At 41.8% G+C, this 25,094-nt stretch overlaps 1 protein-coding gene across 1 annotated transcript in view; it reads left to right on the plus strand.

Annotated features, from left to right (window-relative positions):
• Positions 1–25,094, plus strand: part of USH2A (usherin) — a 930,843-nt gene that overhangs the window by 539,260 nt on the left and 366,489 nt on the right. The gene's annotated exons all lie outside the window — the stretch shown is intronic.

Raw genomic sequence — 25,094 nt, forward strand, 5'->3', positions numbered from 1 at the left:
AAGTGTCCCTCAAAGTTTCCCATTAGGTTTCAATGCCTCACAGCTGTCAGGAGACACTGTGTCTGTGAACTCTGGTAAACTGAAATGTTACCTGAGATCATAGCCACCGGGTCGTCTCACCGTAGCTCGAGTGCTGAAAGGATGAATGCCGGAGTGCCGGACTCAGAGTGAGTGACTCAGAGTCATTCATCATTCCGGTGCTGCACAGTATGAGAACCAGCTGCTATGATCTCAGGTGACCTTACAGTAAGGTTATTTCAGTTCACAGCGGCCTTGTGAGAATCGGGTACTGTGAACTGAGATAGCATTACTGACATCACCTCAGTGCCCAGCAGCCAGGTCTCGCAGAGCGCAGCTCCAGTGTATTTAAATAAATATTTTTTAAAAATGGAGTTAGGTCTCCCCCCATTTTTGAAAACCAGCCAAGCTAAAGCAGACAAGTGAGGTCTGGATCCGTCAGCTGTCAGTTTTATCATGGCTGTTTCTCATGAAAAGAGGGGACCCATGCTGTTTTTTAAATTATTGAAATAAATAAATGAAAAAAACAGCATTGGTAACCAGAAAAGCTAAAGTAGACAGCTGGTATTCTCAGACTGGGAAAGGGCCCTCTCCACCCTAAAAATAGCAGTTTGCAACAGCTCTAGAAGGGCGCATCCATTAAATGAACAATTCTGGCACTTTGCCCAGCTCTTCTCACTTGTAATAGTAGCAACACCAGGCAACATAATAAGGCCCAAGGGAGATTAGTGCACTAAATAGTGCAGGAAAACCCACAGCCAAAACAACAAACCAACTCCATGCAAGCTGATAGAGAAAGGAGTACCGATTGGAGCGTAGAGGTAATGAAAAATATATCAATTTTATTAAATAAACAAGCATAAAGTGCATAACAAGTTAATACATAATACAGTATCAAAGGATGGTTAAAAGGAAGGTGTGTATCCTCCGGTGTGAATTGCCACTAGATATATCATGCATCATATTAGAAAGGCAAAGACCCCTCAGTAAGCAGTGACACTCAACTCGTGAGTAAACAAGTGTCCCATAACCTAAAATAGTAGTAGAAAGAGGGGCGCTTACCAATAAAGTGTAACAGGGCAAAAACACACCAGGTTGGATCACACCAGCAGACACCCCCGACGCGCGTTTCGCCTTCCGGTATACTAGCTTTTTCAAGGGGAAGTGTTGGGGGGTCTGCTGGTGGGATCCAACCTGGTGTGTTTTTGCCCTGTTACACTTTATTGGTAAGCGCCCCTCTTTCTACTACTATTTTAGGTTATGGGACACTGGTTTACTCATGAGTTGAGTGTCACTGCTTACTGAGGGGTCTTTGCCTTTCTAATATGATGCATGATATATCTAGTGGCAATTCTCACCTTCCTTTTAACCATCCTTTGATACTGTATTATGTATTAACTTGTTATGCACTTTATGCTTGTTTATTTAATAAAATTGATATATTTTTCATTACCTCTACGCTCTAATCGGACTCCTTTCTCCATCACTTGTAATAGTGCAGTGGCAGGTGGGGTAATAGTTGTGGAGTTGATGTCCACTTTAGCTTGACTGGTTGTCAAAAATGGGGAAGAACTCATGCCGTTTTTTAAAATTATTTATTTAAATAAATTAAAACATGCTGCATGGGACCTCTCTATTCTTGATAACCAGCCATGAATAAACTGACAGCTAAGGGCTGCAGCCCGCAGCTGTCAGTTTTGCCTGTGCTGGTTACCAAGAATAGAAAAGATCCCAACTATTTTTTTTAATTTATTTATTGCATGGCTCTGGCTGGTGAATATTCCCATCATAGTACACCTGCTCTTGCTGCTAACAGTGAAACCATGTGTAGGATGATGAGAGTAGCACTCTCATCACCAGCCAACGCCTATGACTAGCGGTAAATGTTTTACCACCGGTCACAACTGCTGGCTCACACGCTGTCATCTGTGTGACAGTGGGGAACCACAGCACTCTGACCAGTGGTAACAAACTTACCGTCAATCAGAGTTGGTGTTTCACACAGATGACAGTGTGGGAAATGCTGGATGTCGGGACCACCCATTCTTTGCAATGGGGTCCGGGTTCGGATTAGAGTTCTGGTACTGTTCTGGCACCTGACCCAAACATTCTTATATAATGTTCGATCGAATCTGAACATCCACGCCTTCGCCCATCACTATCTGTGACTGTATATAAGATTACATCTCCTAAAATGAACTGTGCTACATCTAAATACCCTATGCCATTATGTAGACTTATCATTTGCATTTCAGCCCAGGGTAAATGTATAGGGAAGATGTTATTTATTCACTCCATAGACGATTATGACTATGATTAAGTCGAACGCACAGACGTTGCACTTGTGCCAACCTTGGTTGTAGACAATTATGAACTTCCGCTGATTAGATCTACTCACCTTACAAAGTGCGTTAATAGAATTTGCAGCCATCAGCACCCAGTAGCAATTAGCTCTATAATTTGAGGGAAATATCACTTTACTGTGTTATTTTACATGGCTGAGCAGTAAAAAAAATCCTTATGGAAAGCTTGCATCAAACTGTAATAGTAGTTGGTTCATACATAGGATTCAATATCAAAGTGCAATAACTCCTACAGACTCCATTGACCTCTGAATGGATAGCGGTCAGTCAGAATTGGTAATTGAGGGGAACATTTCCACTAAATTTTCCAATAGTTGAGAGTCCCAAGGGAAGAAAATGTTTCAGATAGATATACCCATTTAGTCCCAATTATAGACATTCCCTTTAAGTATCCCCATCCCCATAAGCGTGCAATTATCTATTTTTTCTTTCTTCAAAGATCCATAACTATTTTATTTTTCGGTCAACGTGAGGGCTTGTTTTTTGGCAGGACGAGTTTAAGTTTTGAATGACACCATATTTTACCAATGGGGAAAATGTTTTAATGGGTTAAAATTGTGACAAAAAAATCCCCACCATTCCACCATTATTTTTTGGGTTTGTTTTTTATGGATAATCATTGTGTGGTAAAATAATGAGACACAGTAAGTTTTATTATGGTGGCATCAAATTTAAATGTTTTTTTTTTAAAATATATTTTAGTGATTAAAAGAACTATGTAGAAAAAATCATTTTGTAAGCATCCACATATTCTTTAACCCAGAACTTTTTATCTTTTCCATTGATGCATCTGTGTAACTGTTTGTTTTTTGCATGCCAAGGTGACATTGTTATATGAAAGTTTTGATCTGCTTTTTATTGTATTTTTGGGGGGTTAAAACTGTAATTCTGATTTTTTTTCTTTTCAACGTTTAGCATACCATGCTCAAAAAAATGAAGGGAACACTAAAATACCACATCACTGAATAAAATATTCCAGTTGCAAATCTTTATTCATTACATAGTGGAATGAGTTGAGAACAATAAAACATAAAAATGATGAATGTAAATCAAAATGAATAACCCATGGAGGTCTGGATTTGGAATGATACTCAAAATCAAAGTGGAAAATCAAATTACAGGCTGATCCAACTTCAGTGGAAATGCCTCAAGACAAGGAAAAGATGCTCAGTAGTGTGTGTGGTCTCCACGTGCCTGTATGACCTCCCTACAATGCCTGGGAATGGTCCTGGTGAGGCGGTAGATGTTCTCCGGAGGGATCTCCTCCCAGACCTGAATTAAAACATCAGTCAACTCCTGTACAGTCTGTGGTGCAACGTGACATTGGTAGATGGTGCGAGACATGATGTCCCAGATGTGTTCAATCGGATTCAGGGCCAGATCATAGCTTCAATGCCTTCATCTTGCGGGAACTGCTGAGACACTCCAGCCACATGAGGTCTGGCATTGTCCTGCATTAGGAGGAGCCCAGGGCCAACCGCACCAGCATATGGTCTCACAAGGGGTCTGACGATCTCATCTCAGTACCTAATGGCAGTCAGGCTACCTCTGGTGAGCACATGGAGGGCTGTGCGGCCCTCCAAAGAAATGCCACCCCACACCATTACTGACCCACTGCCAAACCGGTCATGCTGAAGGATGTTGCAGGCAGATCGCTCTCCACGGTGTCTCCAGACTTTGTCACGTCTGTCACATGTGCTCAGTGCGAACCTGCTTTCATCAGTGAAGAGCACAGGGCGCCAGTGGTGAATTTGCCAATTCTGGTGTTCTGTGGCAAATGCCAAGCATCCTGCACGGTGGGCTGTGATCGCAACCCCATCTGTGGACGTCAGGCACTCAGACCATTCTCATGGAGTCAGTTTCTAACCGCTTGTGCAGACACATGCACGTTTGTGGCCTGCTGGAGGTCATTTTTCAGGGCTCTTGCAGTGCTCCTCCTGTTCCTCCTTGCACAAAGGCTAAGGTAGCAGTCCTGCTGCTGTGTTGTTGCCCTCCTACAACCCCCTCCACGTCACCTGGTGTACTGGCCTGTCTCCTGGTAGCAAACCTTCTTGCCACAGCTCGCATTGATGTGCCTTCCTGGATGAGCTGCACTACCTGAGCCACTTATGTGGGTTGTAGAGTCCGTATCATGCTACTACGAGTGTGAAAGCACAACCAACATTCAAAAGTGACCAAAACATCAGCCAGAAAGCATTGCTACTGAGAAGAGGTCTGTGGTCCCCACCTGCAGAACCACTCCTTTATTGAGGGTGTCTTGATAATTGCCAATAATTTCCATCTGTTGTCTATTCCATTTGCACAACAAAAAGTGAAATTGATTGTCAATCAGTGTTGCTTCCTAAGTGGACAGTTTGATTTCACAGAAGTTTGATTTATTTGGAGTTATATTCTGTTGTTTAAGTGTTCCCTTTATTTTTTGAGCAGTGTATTTCGCTAGTTCTATATTTTGATCAAAATTTAACATTAAATATTTATGATTTTTTTTAACATTTTTTCTTATTTTTTTATTTAACTTTATTTTTTTGTTCTTTTAGGGGATTTGAACCTGCAATTATTTCATCACATGTACGGCATATTGCTTTGTTATTTACTGGGTATTGTGCTCTTTTAGTTCCTGTCCCTAGCTCATACCGCCCTGGGCCCATTTAATGCAAATTTATACTTTATGATTGCAAAGGTAAAGGAAGGTCTCCGCTTTGGACAATATTTTTTTTGTCTTTAACTTTGAAAAGTCTCTTGATCAGCAAGTAATCACATCAGGTGATTGGCTGCCTGTTTACACTGAAAGAGTATCATGTTAATTTTTCGGTGTGAATGCATCTTAACTATTTACTATAGGGTTTTTGTGGCCAAAACATACATTTCAACAGTACCTCTATCTCACTGCAGATTGCCTGATAGTGTTATGACTCCGGTCTGTTGTCAGCTCAACCAGTTGTCACGTGTATACTAATATACAATTTGCATATTTGCAGTCATGTGCTGGCTACTCATCATTTAGTCTGGCCCTCAGGCAGGTCCCTGCTGGGCTGCAGTGTTTTGGCCATCAGCCATTTCAATTGAGCACACACTCAGCGTTCACCACTAAATGCTGCTGAGTCACATGCAATATTGGATTATGTCCAATGCTTGCCAGCGCAAGGACGCACTTTGTGGCCAGAGTTAGCATGCGCTGTGCTCCTGTCCAGCTCCTGCCTTTAAAGCAGCAGTTGCAATATTTCCCCTAGGTGATGTATGCAGCAGCCTGTGTATCATATGTGATATATACAGTGGTCTGTGTATCTTCTGTGATGTATATGGCAGTTTGCTTATCCTATGGGACATATATATATATATATATATATATACAGAAAGCTCAGTGTCTGCTATGTGATGAATAAACAGCAGACGCAGTGTGTCCTACATGATGTACATACAGCAGTCTCATTGTATCCTATGTGATGTATGCAGCATTCAGTGTATCTTAGGTAATTTATATACAGCAGTATTAATATCTCCTATGTGATGTATATAATAGTCTCAGTGTATCCTTTGTGATGTATACATCAGTCTGAATATCCTATGTGATGTATATACAGCAGAGAATCCGTGTTTACTATGCAATATGTATACAGCAGTTTTAGTGTCTACTATTTGATATATGCACAGCAGTCACAGTGTATCCATGTGATGTACAAAGCAGTCTGTGCCTCCTATGTGATATATATACCGCAGTTGCAGTGAAAGCAATTGTTACCATGCACCTATCATGTCTCCCCTTTTTCCTTTTGCCTTTTTGTAAGCTTGCGAGCAGGGCCCTCATTCCTCTTGGTATCTGTTTTGATCTGTGTTTATTGTTATGCTGTAATGTCTATTGTATGTACAAGTTCCCTCTATAATGTAAAGTGCTGCGGAATATGTTGGCGCTATGGAAATAAAATTATTATTATTACTATTATTATTATCCATGGGATGTATACAGCAGTCTGTGTCTGCTATGTGACATATATAAAAATAAGTCGCAGTATATCCATGTAATGTATAAAGAAGTCTGTGCCTTATATGTGATATATATACAGCAATTGCAGTGTATCCATGTAATGTATAAAGAAGTCTGTGCCGCCTATGTGATATATATACAGCAATTGTAGTGTATCCATGTAATATATACAGCAGTCTGTGTCTCCTATGTGATATATACAGCAGTCAACGTGCCTGCTACACTGCTCAAAAAAATAAATGGAACACTTAAACAACAGAATATAACTCCAAGTAAATCAAACTTCTGTGAAATCAAAGTGTCCACTTAGGAAGCAACACTGACTGGCAATTAGTTGTGCAAATGGAATAAACAACAGATGGAAATTATTGGCAATTATCAAGACACACTCAATAAAGGAGAGGTTCTGCAGGTGGGGACCACAGACCACATCTCAGTAGCAACGTTTTCTGGCTGATGTTTTGGTCTCTTTCGAATGTTGGTTGTGCTTTCACACTCATGGTAGCATGAGACGGACTCTACAACCCACACAAGTGGCTCAGGTAGTGCAGCTCATCCAGGATGGCACATCAATGTGAGCTGTGGCAAGAAGGTTTGCTGTGTCTATCAGCGTAGTGTCCAAAAGCTGGAGGCGCTACCATGAGACAGGCCAGTACACCAGGAGATGTGGAGGGGGCCATAGGAAGGCAACAACCCAGCAGCAGGAGCCCTACCTCAGTCTTTGTGCAAGGAGGAACAGGAGGAGCACTGCAAGAGCCCTGCAAAATTACCTCCAGCAGGCCACAAATGTGCATGTGTCTGCACAAACTGTTAGAAACTGACTCCATGAGGATGGTCTGAGTGCCCGACATCCACAGATGGGGGTTGTGCTCACAGCCCAACACCATGCAGGATGCTTGGCATTTGCCACAGAACACCAGGATTGGCAAATTTGCCACTGGCGCCCTGTGCTCTTCACAGATGAAAGCAGGTTCACACTGACCACATGTGACAGACGTGACAGAGTCTGGAGACACCGTGGAGAGCGATCTGCTGCCTGCAACATCCTTCAGCATGACTGGCTTTACAGTGGATCAGTAACGGTGTGGGGTGGCATTTCTTTGAAGGGCCGCACAGCTCTCCATGTGCTCGCCAGAGGTATCCTGACTGCCATTAGGTACCGAGATGAAATCCTCAGACCCCTTGTGAGACCATATGCTGGTGCGGTTGGCCCTGGGTTCCTCCTAATGCAGGACAATACCAGACCTCATGTTGCTGGAGTGTGTCAGCAGTTCCTGCAAGATGAAGGCATTGAAGCTATGGACTGGCCCGCCCGTTCCCCAGACCTGAATCCGATTGAACACATCTGGGACATCATGTCTCTCTCCATCCACCAACGTCACGTTGCACCACAGACTGTCCAGGAGTTGGTGGATGCTTTAGTCCAGGTCTGGGAGGAGATCCCCAGGGGACCGTCCGCTGCCTCACCAGGATCATGCCCAGGCATTGTATGGAGGTCATACAAGCACGTGGAGGCCACACACACACAGACTGCTGAGCATCATTTCTTTGTCTTGAGGCATTTGCAATGAAGTTGGATCAGCCTGAAATTTGATTTTCCACTTTGATTTGAGTATCGTTCCAAAGCCAGGCATCCATTGGTTAATAAATTTGATTTCCATTGATGATTTTTGTGTGATTTTGTTGTCAGCACATTCAACTTTGCACAGAACAAAGTATTCAATGAGAATATTTCATTCATTCAGATCTAGGATGTGTTATTTGAGTGTTCCCTTTATTTTTTTGAGCAGGGTATATGATGTGTATGAAGCAGTCTCTGTAACATCATTGAATTTCTTATCTCTGTATTGCGATCTCACTGTGCATTTTCCTGTGCATAATGGACACTAAAATAATCATATGTTTTTCGAGCTGAGAACATTAGTGAAGGTGATAATGGTAGAGTGATGCCCCTACTACAAATTTTGAGGCACCTCGGTTACTTATTGCGCCTTTGTTCATAGTCAATTTTGCTGCAGCTAATTGATAGAAGGTGCAAATAAGGGACTCCCTAAATTAACTTTGCTAATATGACTTTTGAAAATAGGTTTTCCATACTCAACAATCCCTTTAATCAAACAGGACATAATTGCATCTAGAGCACACATTATAAGGACAGCCGACATGTTTGCATTGCTGTTTATTGCCGTTAATAAAGTGAAATATCTCCTGAATGACATTTTTTATTTGATGACCTTGCGATAAGTTAATCGTATAGATCATTAGGTAAATTGGCTCCAGCTCAGGCTTTCTTTTATTTAATGACCTGGATGTATATTATCATCATTTAGGCGAATCATGCAGAAACCATGTGGCATTAATGTGAATAGGTGTTCGTAACTAGATTTACATTATGGCTGAGTGTTATTAATACAAATGCTCAATGATGTCTTCAATTCCGGCGTGATCATATCAAAATGAATAATAAATGAATGTGTAAGCATTGACGAATCCATCTAATAAACCTACAGCATTCTTATTCATGCGCCGAGCTCTCCACTATTATCTCTGAGATGAAAATGAGGATTTTGAATCCTCTTCTATCATCATCAGAGATTCACATCCAATACCTGAAAATTAAATAACAAATAGAAAATTAATAGTAGAAAAGTCGTATGAATTCAGAATAAAAAGAAAGGAAAATAAGAATCCATAGTTTATATGCGTTGGGGATTGACAATGCATTAGGAAATAGGGGTGCAGAGGGAACCATGTTGCACCTAAAGGGGTTATCGAGGCTTGGGATTTAAGTCTGCAGTCATTCTATGTATGTACAGACTTGTGACTCTTCACAGTGCGCACAGTGCTTGCTGTCGCGATTGTCAGGTAACTGCACTGGCCACATTCCTACTAGACATGTCGAGCCTAGCTCAGTTCACTTGTATGGAGTGAGGCTGTGCATGTCTAGTTGGTACTTGACCTCATGTATGCAAATTGCGCAGTTGCAGTCATGAGCCCGCCTCACATGGCGCCATCATCGGAGAATTCTGACAGTTCGAAATGTGCACGCTGTGAGGATTTAAAAGTCTGCAGTTACATAGAGTGACTGCAGATTTGAACTCCAAGCTTGGACATCCATTTTAAAGAGTATCTGTCACCAGGTCAAAAGTGGCCGTTTTTCACTCTTATTTTATTAACTTTGCTCACCTGAGAATTCCGGGGGTTTTTTTGTCCTTTTTTATTTATTTAAATCCATTTTATTTAGTGCTAATCATTATGGCCTTTACCAAGTGGGTGCTGCTTATAGGATTTTCTGGGGAAGAGTCTTTAGGCTGCTTTTCATAACTACTGTAAAGACCATAAAAATTTGTATAAGTGGTGCAATAAAAAAAAAATGCATCTATCACAAACCATAAGGTAGATTAAAAAAAAGAATCAACAGAAAACAAAAGGGACTCAAAATACGCAAGGGAGCAGCTGAAAAAAAAATAAGAACAAAAACTGAACACTTTTGATCTGGTGACAAGTCGTCTGCACATGGCCGTGTTTTCAGTCTGCGTGAGATCCAACAAAACATCAAACCGCATTCGGACCAACCTTAGTCTATGGGGCCATGCAGATGTCCAATTTTGTCTTCGGACCAAGATGGTCTGTGAAAAAAATCCCAGTATGCACAAATTTGATCCCATTATCTGATTGCACTCAGCCATACAAGTCAATGAGTCCATGGAAACCATCGGACTGCACTCATCTGAGTGCGATCTCATTTCCACGGATTGACAGAATGGAGAATTTTTTTTTTTCCATCTTCCACTCTTTCGAGAAAATTGGATCATACTCTGATCAGAGTTTGATCAGAGTGTGATTTTCATATTCAACCCGATTTTCTTGGATAAGACAATATTATTATTATTATTATTTATTGTTATAGCGCCATTTATTCCATGGCACTTTACATGTGAGGAGGGGTATACATAATAAAAACAAGTACAATATTCTTAAACAATACAACTGGTACAGGAGGAGAGAGGACCCTGCCCGCGAAGGCTCACAATCTACAGGGGATGGGTGAGGATACAGTAGGTGAGGATAGAGCTGGTCATGCAGCGGTTTGGTTGATCGGTGGTTACTGCAGGTTGTAGGCTTGTCAGAAGAGGTGGGTCTTCAGGCTCTTTTTGAAGGTTTTGATGGTAGGCGAGAGTCTGATGTGTTGTGGTAGAGGGTTCCAGAGTAGGGGTGATACGCGAGAGAAATCTTGTATACGATTGTGGGAAGAGGAGATAAGAGGGGAGTAGAGAAGGAGATCTTGTGAGGATCGGAGGTTGCGTGTAGGTAAGTACCGGGAGATGAGGTCACAGATGTATGGAGGAGACAGGTTGTGGATGGCTTTGTATGTCATGGTTAGGGTTTTGTACTGGAGTCTCTGGGCAATGGGGAGCCAGTGAAGGGATTGACAGAGGGGAGAGGCCAGGGAATAGCGGGGGGACAGGTGGATTAGTCAGGCAGCAGAGTTTAGAATAGATTGGAGGGGTGCGAGAGTGTTAGAGGGGAGGCCACAGAGCAGGAGGTTGCAGTAGTCAAGGCGAGAGATGATGAGGGCATGGACTAGGGTTTTTGCAGATTCGTGAAATATTTTTGAGTTGAAGTCGGCAGGAAGTGGAAAGGGCTTGGATATGTGGTTTGAAGGAGAGATCAGCGTCAAGGATTACCCCGAGGCAGCGAGCTTGTGGGACTGGGGAGAGTGGGCAGTCATGCACTGTAATGGATAGGTTCGTTGGGGGGGGGTCGCGTGAGATGGGGGAAAGATGATGAATTCTGTTTTGTCCATGTTAAGTTTCAGAAATCTAGCAGAGAAGAAGGATGAAATAGTGGACAGACATTAAGGGATTCTGGTTAGTAGGGAGGTGATATCTGGTCCAGAGATGTAGATCTGTGTGTCATCAGCATAGAGGTGATACTGAAAGCCATGAGATTCTATGAGCTGTCCCAGGCCAAAGGTGTAAATGGAGAAGAGCAGGGGCCCAAGGACTGAACCTTGTGGGACTCCGACAGATAAGGGGCGAGGTGAGGAGGTGGTGTGTGAGTGGGAGACGCTGAATGTCCGGTCTGTGAGGTATGATGAGATCCAGGATAGGGCCAAGTCTGTGATGCCAAGGGATGAGAGGGTCTGTAATAATAGGGAATGGTCCAATGTGTCAAAGGCAGCCGACAGGTCGAGGAGGAGGAGGACAGAGTAGTGTCGCTTGCTCTTGGCGGTTAAGAGGTCATTGGTGACCTTAGTTAGGGCAGTTTCAGTGGAGTGGTGTGACCAGAAGCCAGATTGTAAGTGGTCAAAGAGGGAGCAAGAAGAGAGATGGGAGGACAGTTCAAGGTAGACGTGTTGTTCCAGTAGTTTAGAGGAATAAGGGAGAAGTGATATAGGGCGATAGCTAGATACAGAGGATGGGTCAAGAGAAGGCTTTTTGAGGATAGGTGTGATTGAGGCATGTTTAAAGCTTGAGGGGAAAACACCAGTTGTTAGTGATAGGTTGAAGAGATGGGTTAGGGTTGGGATGAAGACTTTGGTGAGGTTTGGGATGAAGTGGGATGTGAGTGGGTCAAGTGCACAGGTGGTGAGATGCGATCTTGAGAGTAGAGTGGAGAGTAGATCTTCTGTAATGGTGGAGAAGTTGGTTTTGGAGGTGGAGGGCTGGGAAGTTGGGAGGAAGGGCTCTGGGGGTTGTTGACCAAAACTGTTATGATCCTAGTGGCAAGGATCGCAGGTCGGACTAGCTAAGTAACTGAACAGACTACTAGCTCTGGGGAAGTGGTAACTAGATTGACCGCAACCTGATCCTATCCGCACACAACTATAGGCAGCCGTGGAACGTTACCTAAAAATCCTAGATGTCTCTTCACGGCCTGAGAAACTGACTATTCCTGGAGGGAAAGAAAGTCCTCTCTTGCCTCAGTGGAATGACCCCAAAGATATAGAATAGCCCCCCACAAATATTAACGGTGAGTTAAGGGGAAAGCACAAACGCAGAGATGAAATCAGATTTAGCAAATGAGGCCCGCTAACACTAGATAGCAGAAAATAGGAAGGGAACTGTGCGGTCAATAAAAAACCCTATTCAAAATATCCACGCAGAGATTGCTCGAGCCCCCGCACCAACTAACGGTGCGGGGGAATCAACTCCGTACCCCAGAGCTTACCAGCAAAATGAAATCACATATTAGCAAGCTGGACTAGACTCATCATACACAGAAATCATATTGCAGGCAGATGAGCAAAAAATATTCAAACAGAACTTAGCTTATCCTGAAGAGGCAGAAAACGAGATAATCAGGAGTAATCAGAATAGCACTGAATACATTGACAGCCGGCAACAAGTGGAAGTGAAGCAGAGCTAAATAGGAGCCTCCCTGGAGAATAACGAGGCAGCTGATCCAGCCAGACCTGCAGGATAATAAACCAAACCACCAGGGGGAGCCAAAAAACCAAAGTCACACAATACCATCTGTGACCACAAGAGGGAGCCTGAAAACGGAGTTCACAACACAAAACTGTCTCTGATGTTATCAGTCTTCTGCTTGAAAAATGAGGCAAAGTCTTCAGCTGAGATAAGTGGGGAGGGAGGAGGTGCTGGGGGACGAGGAGAGAATTGAAAGTGTTGAATAACTGTTTAGGGTTGTAAGACAGGGAGGATATGAGAGATGAGAAGTAGGTTTGTTTAGCTGTGGCAAGTGTGGTCTTGAAAGTAGTGAGGGACTGTTTGAATACGATGAAGTGCTCGTTGGAGTGGGATCTTTTCCATATGTGCTCAGCAGCCCTGGAGGCTCGCCTCAGTTCTTTGGTCAGGCTGGTGTGCCAGGGCTGTCTGTTGATTTTGCGAGCTTTGGTATGTGTAAGTGGGGCAGCAGATTCCAGAGCTACAGCTATTGTGGTGTTATATAGAGCAGCAGCGTCATCCGCATTGTTTAAGGAACTTATGTCTGTGAAAGGGAGGAGGGATTCAGAGAATGAATGTAGGTCAAGATGTTTAAGATTTCTGCGAGGGTGTGAAAGTTTATGGGGTGGGGATTGCAGACATGGAGTGGAGAGGGAAGAGAATGTGAGAAGGTTGTGGTCAGAGAAAGGAAGAGGTGAGTTAGAGAAATTAGATAGGGAGCAGAGGCGGGTGAAGATGAGGTCCAGTGTGTGACCATCTTTGTGAGTGGCTGCAGAAGACCATTGAGTGAGGCCGAAGGAGGAAGTGAGAGATAGAAGTTTAGTGGCAGCTGAGAGGGAAGTGTCAATGGGGATGTTGAAGTCGCCCATGATGATAGTGGGGATGTCCACGGAAAGGAAATGAAGCAGCCAGGTGGTGAAGTGGTCAAAGAAGGTGGTGGCTGGCCCTGGGGGGCGGTAAATGACAGCCAGTTGGAGGTTGGAGGGGGAGTAGATGCGCACAGAGTGCACCTCAAAGGAAGGGAGGGTAACAGAGGGTGGAAGTGGGATTGGGGTGAAGGAGCAGTTATCTGACAGGAGAAAACCAACTCCTCCGCCATGTTTGCTGCTGCAGCGGGGGGGTGAGAAAGGTGGAGGCCACCATAAGAGAGTGCAGCAGGGGAGGCTGTGTCAGAAGGGGTGAGCCAGGTTTCGGTGATGGCGAGGAAGGAAAGTTTGGTAGTAACAAAGAGATCATGGATGTAGGAAAGCTTGTTGCAGACAGAGCGAGTGTTCCACAGAGCTCCTGTTAGTGGGACTGGGGAAGTGGGCGCTGGGCGAATGGGTATATGGTTAGAGAGGTTACGGAAATTTGTGATAGAACGTGGATGGGAGGTAGAAATGACTGTGGGAATGTGGTGAGGAAGACCAGGATTTGGAGAGATATCACCAGCAGTGAGAAGGAGCAGGGAAAGTGTTAGCAGGTGGGAGCAGGAGAGGGCATGAGGTGGCTGTCTGTGCTTGGAGACAGAGGATTGTATGTTAAGGAACAGTTCTGAGGAGGAGGTGAGATGGATGGGGAGAATTGAAGCAGAGATAAACAGTTCCTTACTTGGTGTAGGGATTAGGGGAGGTAGCATAAAGTGAAGGACTATAGGGGTGAGAGTTAAAATAAACAGAAACATTGTTTACAGTGACTGGCCAGTTCCCTTCAGTTCCTTTCAGGTTCAATTCAGGTTTTAATTCTACTGTTATCTTCACACTTTTAGAACCCACTTCTAGAAATCACACTGCAGACTAAAGTCTTGCAGACTTGTGCTATGCAATATATGTACAACTAAGTGCGTTCAGGTGTGAAGCAGAGAGGAGTGGTCTCTGCTCATCTTGGTCAGAGAATTAAGGGTGGACCAGATGCATACAATCAAGCCTGAGTAAACAAGGTCATAAATAACACAGGGTAAGCTGGGGTTAGCTGAAATGCATACCATGAGAATGCTAGGAGCAGAGGGAAGTCTGTGTGCAAAGCTGGGTGATGTAATATGTGCACTTCATAGACAGACAGTAGGAGAGCTGGGTGGATGAACATACCATGAGAATGCTAGGAGCAGAGGGAAGTCTGTGTGCAAAGCTGGGTGATGTAATAAGTGCACTTCATAGACAGACAGCAGGAGAGCAGGAGAGCTGGGTGGATGAACATACCATGAGAATGCTAGGAGCAGAGGGAAGTCTGTGTGCAAAGCTGGGTGATGTAATATGTGCACTTCATAGACAGACAGCAGGAGAGCTGGGTGGATGAACATACCTGTCGGAAGAATAGAGATGCTTGTTAGAGTGCGATGGTGGCAGGTAGCAGGGCACAGTCTGTAGGCATCTTTCAGGTTTTAATTCTACTGTTATCTTCACACTTTTAGAACACACTTCTAGATATCACACTGCAGACTAATATTCACTTGTGTGACTCTAACCTAAAGGAAAATTAATCCACATCATCTCAGTTGAGATTTGACGGCTCCAAAGCCTCCGACTGACCTAAAAATGGGTATTACATGGTTCTCTTTTTTTCTCAAATAATCTTCTTCATTCTGTGCCGTCACACGCTATCTCTACAGTATTTTACTGTTTTATAGCTTTTCTCCCCCATCTCTATTGGCTAAACTATGACATCCTGTCATTATCCAGATTCACCATAAAAATGTCTACTGCATTCCCTGCCTCAGCTTTTATACAGGCTATGATAAATCCTTCATGATTGGCTGTGCTATCCCATGTCATATGACAGCTGAAGGGTAATATGTTAGGTCTGCTTAAGGCCATGGATCCTTTTCTGGCTTCTGTAGTCTTCAGCAATACGTAAAATGTATCAAAATTGTCAGATTCAGCACATTACTAAAATCTCAACATAAATTTGATTTGCATCAAATCGATTTGCTCATCTTAAGGTTTCTAAGTTCCATCACTGGCCAGATGTAAACAGTGATCGGAGCTGGAAAAGAAACTGCTAAAACAGGTAACTGGCATGGGGTTCTGGGAGTCAGACCTCAAACTGGTTAAATACTGATAATCTATGCTGCGAATAAGTCATCAATTTAAGGCCGGACTATTTCTTAAGTATGGTATCTACAAACGTTGGCACTATGTTAGAAGTTTAAAAGCGTTGCCCTTTTTTTTAATAATCCATATTATAACTTAAAAATGGCATATGTAATCAGTACTGGGGATAATTCTCAAATCCGGGAGCTCACTATTTGGAGAGGCAGGATCTCTCACGCTGTGGTTAGTGAGTACAACTGCATTGGGAAAGAACCCGGCTCATAAGTCAAACATACCCATTTTCTTACCTGTCTTCAGGGACTTGGCCATTGCCACTGGGCCCCTGAGTTGCATTCTATAGAGTGGCTGCTGGCTGGTAGAGCAAGTCATGTCAAAGTCCATAGTGTCGACCAGAAGCAAAAATACAAAGAGGTAGTACAGGAGTCAAACCAATTAGGGCTTCCATGCACACAATCGGAACGGAACACAAGACTATCTATATGTGAATGGGTAAGTATGTGGACCTCCAAAGCAACTGAGTCTCGAGCAGTTGCTGTCTTTGCTATTTGGCAGTTATGTGGGTTCCATTAAATTTAGCTTTATTATGTGTGTCCAAGATTGGGAAATCAAATTGTTGGCCCCATTGGGGGGCCAGACACGGGTATAATTAATGAAAATCTGTACAAGGTTCTGCTATGAAACAAATAATTATATTGATAACGATAAACAGCTCCCCCTTTTCATCTAGGCTGTGCCTGGTATTACAGCTCAGACCAACTGAATTTAACTTTAGATATTGTGGCCTCGATTCACCATTGTTTTTGCACTTTATGTAGTAAAAATGGTTCTAGGGCTACGGTTACTCTATTAGGGTTTGTCAGTATTTCACATCAGTATTTTTGTAATCCAAAACCAGGAGTGGGTGATAAATCCAGAAGCTGTGACGTGTTTCTATTCTACTTTCCCTCTGATTGCTCTCCTCCTGGTTTACAGATGTAAAATACTGACCAAATACTGATAGGTTATGTTCGCACGTTGCGTTTTAGCTGCATTTTTTCTCTGCAGACAAAACCTGCTCTCTTAATGGTAAAGAACCTGCTTACAAAGAGTAGGTTTTGCTGCATTTTTCAGGATCCCAAGGTTCACCTTTGCTTCCACATGTTCCATGGTTCCATCAAAGAACATGGATTTATAGAGATCTGATGCCCGTTGCGCTGTTTATTACGCTACGTAAACTGACCTTCGGGACACACTTCAAATCAGGAGCTTGTCAATTTCTCTTCCGGGTACTCTGAGTTTTATGGAATTGCACTAGATGTGGAAAATCCACAGGTAAGAGGCGCATGTGCATTTTTAGTGCATTGCCATTGTGGAAACACATCAAATACCGATCTAATCTGCACATCAATAACATTTTGACAAAACCAAATGCCAGAAAGTATGAAAAACAAAGCAGCTTAATTTAAAGCATGACGCCAACAAGAAACAAAAAAAACAACGTAAAAAAATGTGGTAAAAATACATGAAAATAACGCACTCAAAAACACAGTAAAAAACGCAAGTAACCTAATTTAACTAATAGGTGTGGAAATGCTGTAGAATATCTGCAACCTCAAAATCCTTACCAAAAGCTCATCGTGGGAACATAGCCTAAAAATGAGCAAAGTCTAGTTCACGATCAAAGACATCTTGGTAGTGTTCGAAGTTCGGAGAACCCTGCGTCAAGCAATCAATGAAGAAAGAGGAAATCCGGTTGGACGAGCTGTGAACAAACTTTATTCATTGGTGGAGGATAAAACAAAAGATCATTAGTAAAGCTTACATGATATGTGACATCAACGCGTTTCAGGTGGCCTCACATCCTTAATCATGACTAAAACGCGATGAGGTCGCATATGATGTAAGCTTTTCTTCTGATCTTTTGTATTATCCTCCACCAAGCACTTCCGTAAATAAAGTTTGTTCATAGCTCGTAGAGCCAGATCTCCTCTTTCTGCCAAAAAAACCCATGCTTGAGTTTGCGAAAAACTCATTAACCGAAAAGAGCTATTTTTGAAGAATTTGGTACAAAATTCTCCAGCCAACAAAAGAACATGGCAAAATAAAAGTGATCACAAAAATATAAAAAAATTGCAAAAATTAAAAAGTTTTACTATCCCAGGAGGTATTTATGAAGAATTTGTATTACATTACATTGCTATACTCGGGCTTGGTCTCGATGTGTTGGTATCTGTGTGCACAGAATTCCACATCCGTTTAATAACTGGTTGACATTGGTGATGTCCCTTAATTTGCTTAAATCTAATTGGCTCTTTTATCAGTCAAACCTGTATGGATTGGCAATTGATCAGGAAGGGTCAGCTATGACTGTGCATGTAGTTAAATAATGGAACCACGAGTTGAAGGCATTGTTGCATAGTAATCAGCAGAACACAGAAGAACAAATGAGGATAGAGTCAGATGGCATGGAAAACAGTGAAGTTTTCCCGTCTGCTCAAGTTCAAAACAAAGACATTCCACACTATATAAATTTTAAATACTCTTTATTTTGCCTCGAGACTTGAAGTTATTTTTTTCTTTTTTTTTTTTTTAAGGTGAACTGAACTCTTTTTTTGTTCGTAAACATCATCAAAAATAAAATAGAGATGATAAAAAATATAACAGACAATTATTAAAAAAAAATAGTATAACCACTTATAGGATTTTTTATGCTGCATATTATAAAAATAACAATAAGGCCTACTTTTTTTTTTAATTTTTTTATTAAGTACTTTAGAAAAAAAAATTGCAACAAAAATAATGTGCAATTTCATATTTGCTCTAGGGGAAAATTAATAGATTATTTTTTATGATTCAACACTTAGAGCAAATTTTAAAAGTAATTAAAAATTATATTTAATTAAAAGGTAAAAAAAAAAAAGGAAAGAAAAGTATATAAATTAAATGGGTGGAAATGAGTCCATTGGGGTTCTGGACCTTTTTGTTCACTGGGGAGTTGGCGATTATCTAACACCGTACATTGTCAGTGCTCTTACAGGTTACTACATCTGTAGAACCGTGGGACAGATTAATTAAGCTACATACTCCAAAATCTTCCATGTCCTGTCCGACATTTATCATGTGTTTTAGAACAAAGGGGGATGATGTATAAAAAAAGGGGCATGGTTTAACTAGAAAAGGGTATTACAAAAAAAATGTCACTCACTGGGCGCTGGCTGTGTAATACAGCCAGCGTCCCACTCCAATAGCAACTACTAGAGCTAGCTCTGATCGATGCTGTTTAAATCCCTTAAATAGAGCTGTCAATCTCCCGGGTGTCATGCTGTTTTGGGGTGGCATTTGTTGACTCCCCCGAAATGTGATTTCAAGGTGCTGATGGGAAACTATTACATGTGGCCGCCTGCTGAAGGCTCCAATGACTGTCGTCTTAGTACTCTTGTAAAGCTCAGTCACATGCTGGGCTTCCTAAGAAACCATCACTTTCCCTATATACAGAAATAGTATGGTATTTTATTATTATTATTATTATTATACATTTTTATGGCGCCATATATTCAATGGTGCTTTACATGTGAAAAGGGGGCAAATATAGACAAGTACATTGAACATGAGCAAAAAAACAAGGCATCCAGGTATATAAGGAGGGAGGACCCTGCCCACGAGGGCTCACAGTCTGTAGGGTAGCGGTATATATTATACGTAATGAATGATACCAGTGCAGATTCATGCCTCTGTAAGGAGGTGGCCGGGACCCTCAATTGCCTCCTCTCTCCTATATACCAAGCACGTGTCCCCTGCGGCACCCTAATGGCTCACCAATGTTTTATACTGTTGTGTAATGTATTAATGTGTAATGTGACTGCCTTTGTATATGTCTAGCTCAGGGATAGAATTAGATAAGTTGCTGGGAGGAGATTAGCAGAGAGGATGTACAGAAGGCTTATGTAGAAAGCACTTCCTGCTCCGAGAGCAGTGCCCGGGCAGGCTTGCCCAGGGCAAGACGCTCTCCACAGTCAGGAACAGAGGGCACCCCGGCAGAGGGATTAAAAGCAGCCACAGACTGTCGAGCAGTGTGGACGGGTCCTGATGTTGTGGGAACGTCTCCACAAGGAGTATGGGCTCCCAAACCTGGATGGGAGCCGTTAAGGTTGTGCAGCCTCCTGAAGTTGCAGGGACAGAGCAGGAAGTATTGTGTTGTTTGCAGTCAAGTTTTCCCATTGGAACAGAACCGTGGCTTGTGGTGTTTCCTGAGTACTCATCCCCTGCATCCTGAGTGACTGTGAGCTAAAGGTAACTGACTGTATTACAGGACTGGGACTTCACCTGTCATTTCATGTGCAAGGGGCCGGGGCTCACTGACTGTGACTTAGTGAACTCGCCCACAACTACCACCCCGTGCCACCTTGTTACGCCCCAAAGGGAACTACATTTTTTTTTTAAATAATGTTTTTAAAGATGTCAATAAAATATATAAAAAATTGAATCACTCTTCTTTCCCACTTTTAAAAATAAAGAAAAAAAATGTGGTATCTCCACATCTGTAAAAGTCAGAGCTATCAAAATGTAGAAATTATTTAACCTGGATGGTTCATGTCATGAAGAAAAGAAAAGTTGAAATTGTCGCTTTTCAGTCCTCCAAAAAATGCAATAAAAAACTATTACAATTTTCTGTAATAAAAAAATTATTCATGCTGAACAGGAGAATAAAGTTGCTTTGTAATTTTTACTGCAAAATGAACATTGTAAAAGCAAAATCCAAAAAGAAATGGCAGAATTGCATTTATTTTGACCATTTCAAATCACTTGAATTTATTTTTTCATTTTCCAGTACCTTGGTCCAAATGAATGGAGTAATGTAAATCCACAAAAAAACAAATCCTTGTGTGGCTATGTTGACGGAGAAATAAAAAAGTTTTGTCATTTGGGAGAGGGGGAGGAAAAAACGAACACGAAAACATGAAAAATCGACTGGTAGGGAAGGGGTTAAATTATACCATTTTTTATTTTTAAGGAATTCCAACCATAAACACGAAAATTCAATTTTTTTTAGGATTATTACAATTTCCTTAAGTCATAATGTTAAACAGTTGAAGTCACTTTTGTTGTCACTTTCTCTAAAGTTCTTAATCTTGCACTGAAACGTTCAAGCCTCCAGCAAAATCCAACTTACCCAACATGTGTACAAAGTCCCGAGGGGCTTATTTAAGGCAAAAAATAAATAAAAGAACTATCTGCAAAGTCTTTAGAGTTACCAGAGGGCAAGTCAATGAGAAAAATGCAGGGTGTTTTTTTTTGTTTTTTTTTGTTAAGCCGTAGACTTTAGAAAGTATTGTTTAATGTAGCAATGTTAGGAGAAAAAAATTCTGAAGTTTAGAATTTCACTAATTTTGTTGAAAAATATTTTGCTGTAAAATTTGCAAAAAAGTATAATTTTGGTGCACACGCTGCGAAGCAGGATACATTCCGCTTTCCTGCAAACACAACAGAGGTAGACAGCGCGACAAACACCTGGTTTCCGGGCAGCCAAACCCGAACAGTAACACGGACTTCCTGGTGAAGTCCGTGTTCGGAGTCCATGCCCGAACAGTAGGACGCTGAACTTTACTGTTCTGGTTCACCCATCTCTACTGATAACTTCTTGCTACCAAATGGGACATCGTTGGACGTCTTTTGGAGTCAACAATTTCATGGGTCAGAGCTGTTTTGTTGGTCCTTTTGACCGATCGGCGTATATTGTAGAAATTGGCAAAGAGTGTTGTTATTATTATTATTTATTTTTAGAGCACCATTGATTCCATGGTGCTGTACATGAGAAGGGTTACATACAAGATAAAAATATAAATTACAGTGATCAAACTGAAAATGAAAGTCTAGTACAGAGGGGAGGGTCCTTCCCTTGTGGGCATACAGTCTACCGAATAATGGGGAAGGAGACAGTGGGTTGGGGGTTGCAACCGCTCCAGTGGTGGTGAGGTGGCAGGGGGTCATTGCCAGATGTAAGCATTCTTGACGAGACGGGTTTTCAAGTTCCATCTATCTGAAAGTTCCAAGTGTGTTGGATAATCGGATGTGTTGGGGCACAAAATTCCAGAGGATGGGGGGATACTCAGGAGAAGTCTTGCAAGCGATTGGGTTAGGAACGTATGAATGTGGAGAAGACAAGAAGGTCTTGGGAGGACAGGAGATAACATGTGTGAAGATATCAAGTGATTAGTTCGGAGATATATGGAGGAGACAGATTATGGATGGTTTGGTAGGTCAGCTAGGAGAGAGGTGGATTAGTTGGGCAGCTAGCTAAAAATGGACTGTAGAGGGGCAACAGTGTTAAGAGGGAGGCCACAGACGAGGATGTTTCACTAGTCAAGGAAGGAAATGATGCGTATGTGCCATCCTCTTTGGAAGAGTCCAAGCTGTATTGTTGGCAAACTTTTGGGTACCATATTAGCTCAAGGGTCCTGAAAATGGAAAACAGCAGGCCATTCTGTCATGGGTTCCAAAATCTGATACTAAAACGGAGACCCAGTTTGATTTTAGTTATGTGGCCATCTCATGGCTCTCAGTACAACTGTTCTGCTATTAAACTTTTTGCTTTTGTTGTCTTCAACTCGACGTCCATACAACGCTCTTCACAAACACTCCTAAATACGCCACACTGTAATATGGATGAACCTTGAGCTTTAGTGTCTAGTGAAGAAGAAAAAAAGCAATGCATAAAGTATTAATATGGCCCCAGCTATTCCCAAATTCAAATGCGAAGTCAACATATCTGTCTAGAAAGCAGATCGATACGAAGCACAGTACAATGAAAGTTTCCACAAAGAAAAAAGATATCAAGGCACCACTCAGACTGATAAATTTCAGGAAAAACAAGTTGGGCTTCGGCATATCTCTTGCCATTTTCAGTCCCTAGTCATGTAATGACACAGCCGAATCACTACAGATGGAAATCTAGTGAAAAATGCTCAGCGCCTCTTGTAGTAACAACATCCAGCCAGGAACTGAATTATTTGTTGGCACAACTCAATTTCAACACTGATTCCTATATTAAACTCTGCGAGAAGATATTCGCCAATGACCCAGTTTATCAAGAGCACACATTGTGGTGCCATTTATTTCATGTGTATTCATAGTCTGCCTGGTATTTGCATCTTTCAAGTGCGCCCGTTAGGGCTACTCCTCGTAGGCTTTCATTTCTCATCAACGCTCTTCATTGTACATTGATAGAGGGGAATCATGTCGGTATCCACTCTGGCAGATGCAAAAACATCTTGACGGTTACTCAGAGGAATTGTGTGTGGATAATATTTCATGAGCACTAGAGATACAAAATAAATAATCGGGAAATACACGGAGTTCAAACACAGTCTATGTCAGGAGCTCATTTTCTTCCTTCTCTGGGGAAAGTACCTCGAGAACCATCTTCACCGGTAAAGTAATGCCCATTTGTAGTCCTCCAGAACTCATCTAACTAAAAAAAATCTTTCAGGTAATTGTAACTTAGTTCATAGCATCTATCATTTACAAAAATTTAGGGTTTTTTTCTGCTATGGACTGGACTCGGCATGGATTTCTGAATCACACCGAGTTAAAAAAACAGAGTTGTGAAATTGTTTTCATTTTAGTGAACATTTAAAATGTGTGCTTTAATAATTTTTGTGGGAATTTTACAAATTTTCCATTATAACTATATATCCTTAATAAAAACAAAAAAAGGGTAAATATTGTGGCAGTGTATAGCAAATTGATTTTTTTTTTTATTCTGCTTTCTGTACAAGCGAGAGATCATCTTGACCTTATTAACCTGTAAAAAAAAAAATGACATCTTCTATGATATAGTGTTGTGGACATACAGTGTGATCTGTGCAGAGAGGAGAAGAGGTGAGCTGTGATATCACATATTGTGAATGGTGGATCCTGTGTTATCTACTATATACAGAGGTGTTATCAGTCATTGTACAGGAGGAGGAGGTGAGCTGTGATATCACATATTGGGAATGGTGGATCCTGTGCTATCTACTGTATATAGAGGTGTTATCAGTCATTGTACAGGAGGAGGAGGTGAGCTGTGATATCACCTATTGTGTATGGAGGATCCTGTGTTATCTACTGTATATAGAGGTGTTATCATATCAGTCATTGTACAGGAGGAGGAGGTGAGCTGTGATATCACCTATTGTGTATGGAGGACCCTGTGTTATCTACTGTATACAGAAGTGTTATCATATCAGTCATTGTACAGGAGGAGGAGGTGATCTGTGATATCACCTATGGTGTATGGTGGACCCTGTGTTATCTACTGTATATAGAGGTGTTATCAGTCATTGTACAGGAGGGGAGGAGGTGAGCTGTGACATCACCTATTGTGAATTGTGGATCCTGTGTTAACACCTCTATATACAGTAGATATCAGTCATTGTAGAGGAGGAGGTGAGCTGTGACATAATTTATTGTGAATGGAGCATCCTGTGTTATCTACTGTATATAGAGGTGTTATCAGTCATTGTACAGGAGGAGGAGGTGAGCTGTGACATCACCTATTTTGAATGGTGGATCCTGTGTTATCTACTGTATATAGAGGTGTTATCAGTCATTGTACAGGAGGAGGAGGTGAGCTGTGACATAATCTATTGTGAATGGTGGATCCTGTGTTATCTACTGTATATAAAGGTGTTTTCAGTCATTGTACAGGAGGGGGAGGAGGTGAGCTGTGACATGACCTAGAGTGAATGGTGAATCCTGTGTTATATACTGTATATAGAGGTGTTATCAGTCATTGTACAGGAGGAGGAGGTGAGCTGTGACATCACCTATTGTGAATGGTGGATCCTGTGTTATCTACTGTATATAGAGGTGTTATCAGTCACTGTACAGGAGGAGGAGGTGAGCTGTGACATCACCTATTGTGACTGTTGGATCCTATGTTATCTACTGTATTTAGAGATGTTATCAGTCACCTATTGTCAGTGGTGGAACCTGTACTATCTGTAGATAGGAGATACTAGTTATTGCAAGCCTGCCTATAATGATAATGGAATGATGGCTGAGAAATTCTCATTTTATTATTGTAATTTTTTTTCCTACAAAAAGCCATTTGTTATTGATGCATTACTTGCTTTTTTCTTTCCTTGTATCTTTTCCAATACACTGTAGCACCAATAATGCTTATATTTGCTATAAGTTCTAAAATGTCTGATTTTTATATGTATACCATCCCCAATGAGGAGAGTAATAATAACCCCACACTTACCAGTTCAGCCCCTCACAATGGTCCCGTCTATATGGCCGTCACACAGATGTGTTCTGTAATTATACA

Source organism: Ranitomeya variabilis, chromosome 2 (assembly GCF_051348905.1).
Source record: "Ranitomeya variabilis isolate aRanVar5 chromosome 2, aRanVar5.hap1, whole genome shotgun sequence".
NCBI lineage: Eukaryota > Metazoa > Chordata > Amphibia > Anura > Dendrobatidae > Ranitomeya > Ranitomeya variabilis.